Source organism: Motacilla alba, unplaced genomic scaffold (genome assembly GCF_015832195.1).
Source record: "Motacilla alba alba isolate MOTALB_02 unplaced genomic scaffold, Motacilla_alba_V1.0_pri HiC_scaffold_28, whole genome shotgun sequence".
In the NCBI taxonomy this organism is placed as follows: Eukaryota; Metazoa; Chordata; class Aves; order Passeriformes; family Motacillidae; genus Motacilla; species Motacilla alba.
The window spans coordinates 333,896-340,453 of record NW_024037374.1 but is presented as its reverse complement, the minus strand read 5'-3'; positions in this window follow the sequence as shown (position 1 = coordinate 340,453).

Here is a 6,558-nt window from a genome sequence, read left to right as displayed (position 1 = left end):
AAACCGACTGACGCCACCACCAAACCCACTGACGCCACCACCAAACCGACTGACGCCACCACCAAACCCACTGATGCCACCACCAAACCCACTGACGCCACCACCAAACCCACTGACACCACCACCAAACCCACTGATGCCACCACCAAACCCACTGACGCCACCACCAAACCCACTGACGCCACCACCAAACCCACTGATGCCACCACCAAACCGACTGACACTTCACCAACCACCAAACCCACAGACGCCACCACCAAACCCACTGATGCCACCACCAAACCCACTGATGCCACCACCAAACCGACTGACGCCACCACCAAACCCACTGATGCCACCACCAAACCCACTGACGCCACCACCAAACCCACTGACGCCACCACCAAACCGACTGACACTTCACCAACCACCAAACCGACTGACGCCACCACCAAACCGACTGATGCCACCACCAAACCGACTGACACTTCACCAACCACCAAACCCACTGACGCCACCACCAAACCAACTGACACTTCACCAACCACCAAACCCACTGACGCCACCACCAAACCCACTGACGCCACCACCAAACCCACTGATGCCACCACCAAACCGACTGACACCTCCCCCACCACCAAACCGACTGACGCCACCACCAAACCAACTGACGCCACCACCAAACCGACTGACGCCACCACCAAACCCACTGATGCCACCACCAAACCGACTGATGCCACCACCAAACCGACTGATGCCACCACCAAACCGACTGACGCCACCACCAAACCAACTGACGCCACCACCAAACCGACTGACGCCACCACCAAACCGACTGATGCCACCACCAAACCAACTGACGCCACCACCAAACCGACTGATGCCACCACCAAACCCACTGACGCCACCACCAAACCCACTGACGCCACCACCAAACCCACTGATGCCACCACCAAACCCACTGATGCCACCACCAAACCCACTGACACCTCCCCCACCACCAAACCCACTGACGCCACCACCAAACCGACTGATGCCACCACCAAACCAACTGACGCCACCACCAAACCGACTGACGCCACCACCAAACCAACTGACGCCACCACCAAACCGACTGACGCCACCACCAAACCCACTGACGCCACCACCAAACCGACTGACTCCTCCCCAACCACCAAACCGACTGACGCCACCACCAAACCCACTGACGCCACCACCAAACCCACTGAAGCCACCACCAAACCCACTGACGCCACCACCAAACCCACTGATGCCACCACCAAACCGACTGACGCCACCACCAAACCGACTGACACCACCACCAAACCCACTGATGCCACCACCAAACCGACTGACGCCACCACCAAACCCACTGACGCCACCACCAAACCGACTGATGCCACCACCAAACCCACTGACGCCACCACCAAACCGACTGACGCCACCACCAAACCCACTGACGCCACCACCAAACCGACTGACGCCACCACCAAACCGACTGACACCACCACCAAACCCACTGATGCCACCACCAAACCGACTGACGCCACCACCAAACCCACTGACGCCACCACCAAACCGACTGACGCCACCACCAAACCCACTGACGCCACCACCAAACCCACTGACGCCACCACCAAACCGACTGATGCCACCACCAAACCCACTGATGCCACCACCAAACCCACTGATGCCACCACCAAACCGACTGACACCTCCCCCACCACCAAACCCACTGACGCCACCACCAAACCGACTGATGCCACCACCAAACCGACTGATGCCACCACCAAACCCACTGACGCCACCACCAAACCCACTGACGCCACCACCAAACCGACTGACACCTCCCCCACCACCAAACTGACTGACGCCACCACCAAACCGACTGACACCTCCCCCACCACCAAACCCACTGACGCCACCACCAAACCTACTGATGCCACCACCAAACCGACTGATGCCACCACCAAACCGACTGACGCCACCACCAAACCCACTGACGCCACCACCAAACCCATTGATGCCACCACCAAACCCATTGATGCCACCACCAAACCCACTGACACTTCACCAACCACCAAACCGACTGACACCACCACCAAACCCACTGATGCCACCACCAAACCGACTGACGCCACCACCAAACCGACTGACGCCACCACCAAACCGACTGACACTTCACCAACCACCAAACCGACTGACGCCACCACCAAACCGACTGACGCCACCACCAAACCCACTGACGCCACCACCAAACCGACTGACGCCACCACCAAACCCACTGATGCCACCACCAAACCGACTGACGCCACCACCAAACCCACTGACACCACCACCAAACCCACTGATGCCACCACCAAACCCACTGACGCCACCACCAAACCCACTGACGCCACCACCAAACCGACTGATGCCACCACCAAACCCACTGACACTTCACCAACCACCAAACCGACTGACGCCACCACCAAACCCACTGATGCCACCACCAAACCCACTGATGCCACCACCAAACCGACTGACGCCACCACCAAACCCACTGATGCCACCACCAAACCCACTGACGCCACCACCAAACCCACTGACGCCACCACCAAACCCACTGATGCCACCACCAAACCCACTGACGCCACCACCAAACCGACTGACACTTCACCAACCACCAAACCCACTGACGCCACCACCAAACCGACTGACACTTCACCAACCACCAAACCGACTGATGCCACCACCAAACCCACTGACACTTCACCAACCACCAAACCCACTGACGCCACCACCAAACCCACTGATGCCACCACCAAACCCACTGATGCCACCACCAAACCGACTGACGCCACCACCAAACCCACTGATGCCACCACCAAACCCACTGACGCCACCACCAAACCCACTGACGCCACCACCAAACCCACTGATGCCACCACCAAACCCACTGACGCCACCACCAAACCGACTGACACTTCACCAACCACCAAACCCACTGACGCCACCACCAAACCGACTGACACTTCACCAACCACCAAACCGACTGATGCCACCACCAAACCCACTGACACTTCACCAACCACCACACCGACTGATGCCACCACGAAACCCACTGACGCCACCACCAAACCCACTGACGCCACCACCAAACCGACTGACTCCTCCCCAACCACCAAACCGACTGATGCCACCACCAAACCGGCTGACACTTCACCAACCACCAAACCGACTGATGCCACCACCAAACCGACTGATGCCACCACCAAACCTACTGACACCTCCCCAACCACCAAACCGACTGACACCACCACCAAACCCACTGATAGCCCCACCACCGCTACTGAGATCTCCACACCATCTGCCACCATTAGAACCACCAAGATCATGACATCCTCAGTCACCAGTCCAGGTGAGTCTTCCTCCTTGGTGGCCCTCCATAGCCTCGTCCCTTCTCCCTGTCCTGCTCCCGGCATTCTCCAGGTGGCTCCTGGGGTTTCTCCGGGCCGCGTCACATCTCCTGTGTCCTCGGTTCCCTCTCCCAGGTCTGTGCCTGAATGGCGGCACGTGGGAAGATGGCAAGTGCGTGTGTCTCGACGGGTTCCAAGGTGACCGCTGCGAGGAGCGCATCTGCCTGAACGGGGGCACCTGGGCCAACGGCGTCTGCCAGTGCCCCCCCAATTTCCAAGGGGACAGGTGCCAGACCGCCAAGGACATCGTGGAGATCAAAAATGGTAAAGGAACTGCCCCAAGGCTCCATGGAGTGGCCACCAGACCTGGACCTGGGCTGAGGTCACCTCTGAGGGGTCAGCAGGGGGTTGGAGTGAGGGTATGACCTGGGTATGGGACTGACCCCGGGATGAGGTTCGGTCACCACAGAGGCACCAACGGAGAAACGGGGTCACCTTGGTGAGACTGACCTGGGTTCGGGGTCACCATGGAGGGACCAAGCTGGTCCCCTGACCAAGGTCACCAGGGGAGGGATGGGGACACCCGGGTCTCTTCCTTACGGGTCTCCTCTGCTTGGCCAAGTGACGATGAACGCGACAGTGGAGATGAAGACCAGCATCGAGAGGGAATTTGATGAAAATCTCAAAGATCCAACCTCAGAGGCTTACCAGGAGTTCAACAGAACGTTCCAGGACAAGGTCAGGGCTCAGCGATGCCAGGGGTGACCCTGGGGACAGCCCCTTGAGGGGGTTATGTGGACCATGACAGGGGTCTGGATCTCCCCTGGCTTCTCTTTGTCTTCCAGATGTGGGAGCTTTATAAGGATATCGAGGGGTTCAGAGGTGTGGAGATCAAAAACCTCAGGTGAGTCTCCACTGGTGGCCAGGTGGGGTCCTGACCCTCTCCAGAGCTTTGGTGGGGTGATTTAGGGTGAAGGAACCCATGGGGGTCAGTTTGAGGTGATTCCCTTCAAGTTTGGAGCATCCACATCCCACGCTGTGTCCATGGAGTTCCTCCAGGACGGTCCGGCCCCGTGTAACCGTGGTGTCCCTCCACACTGGACATCCCATACCGGGCCCAGTTCGGTCCGGAACCAAGCGCTGCCCCTTCTCCTCGCAGTGCGGGCAGCATCGTGGTGGACTATGACGTCATGCTGGAGATCCCCGCCACCTCCAAGGCCAACGAGGTAGTGCGCAGCATCTCCAATGACCTCATCGCTGCCGTCCAAAACTACAACTGTACTGAGGACTGCACGGGGGATGACTGTGAGTGACCACGGGGGTCACCCCGCCGGGACCGGGTCCTCGCTGGGGGTGGCTGGCCGGGGGGGTGCCCACCTGCAGCTCCTCTCTCCTTGGCAGGTGTCTGCTTCACCACCAACTTCACCACTGCCACCAACACTATCGTGCAACCGGTGGATAAAGGTAAGTGAAGCCCGTGGGGTGTTTGGGTGTCCCCCACCCCTCTGGAGAGCCCCAAAACCTGAGCCCTGCACCTGCACCCTCAGATCTGTGTGACAGATACATCCAGGAGGGGTTCAGAACCTTCTACACGCCGTACCTGACCGCCACCACCGTCATCTGCATCACCCGCTGCGACAGGCGCCACACCGACCCCCTGCCCTGCGTCCACGGCCACTGCTCCGTGGGCCGGGCGGGGCCCCAGTGCGAGTAAGGAGCTGCTCCCCAAAAATGGGTGCCCCCCCCCCCCCCCCCAAATGCCATGGGTCTCACCAGCATGATTGTCATGATCCACCCGCCACCGTGACCCCACAACTGTGACGACCCCGTGATCTTCATGGTCATCCCCAACTCCCATGATTGATGCGGTGACCTCACGACTGACCACTCCATTCCCATGACCACCCCCAACACCATGACAACCCTAAAACCATGGTCGCCCCAACTCCCATCAGCACCATGACCGCCCCCACCATCCATGAGCATCATGACCCCCATGACAACCCCACTACTGTGACCGCCCCACTCCCATGACCCCCATGATGATCCCATCATCATGGCCCCCACGACCACCATGACCCCCATGACCATGATGACCCCATGCCCACCATGACCACCATGACCGTGGTGACCCCACCACCACGCCCACCATGACCAACATGACCCCATGACCACCATGACCACCACAACTACCATGACCACCATGACCCCACCACCACAACCACCATGACCCCACCACCACGCCCACCATGACCACCATGACCACCACAACCACCATGACCACCATGACCCCACCACCACGCCCACCATAACCACCATGACCACCATGACCACCATGACCGTAGTGACCCCACCACCACACCCACCATGACCACCATGACCCCACTACCATAACCACCATCACCACCATCACCACCATCACCACCATAACCACCATGACCCCATGACCACCATGACCCCCATGACCATGGTGACCCCACCACCACGCCCACCATGACCACCATGACCCCATCACCATTGCCACCATGACCACCATGACCCCATGGCAACCATGACCCCCACGACCATGGTGACCCCTCCCACCATGACCCCATGGCCACCATTCCCACCATGCCCGTGGTGACCCCACCACCGTGCCCACCGTGCCCACCATGACCATTCCCACCAGGTGCTCGGACCAGGTGGCCTTCTGGTACCAGGACAGCGCCTGCAGCTCCCGCATCAGCAAGGTCGGGGTGGCCGTGGGCGTTCCGGTGGCCGTCTTGGCCCTGGCCACCACCATCTTTACCGTCCTCCTGCTGAGATCTCGGCAGCAGAAGGAGCAGTACAGGTAAATGTGTCACCACAGGGTGAGCTGGGGGGGTCCCGCGGGTGTCCCGGGTCTCATCCTCGTGGGTCTCGCCACGCAGGAAGAAGCTGAGGTCCCGCTCGGAGCTGTACAGCAGCGATGACGGCAACTGGGAGGGATCCCAAGGCTTTGCCATGACCAACATGGCGGCCACCTGGGAAGGTAACGGGCACGGCGGTGGGGATGGGGGTGGGCATGGGGTGGGGGTCGCTGTGGCACCCAGGGGTCCATGGCACCTCTTCTTCCGCCCCACAGACATGGAGACCCCCAGCACCAGCTACATCAACCTGGAGAGGGTGGACACCTCGAGGACGGTGGGTGACACATCCCTGG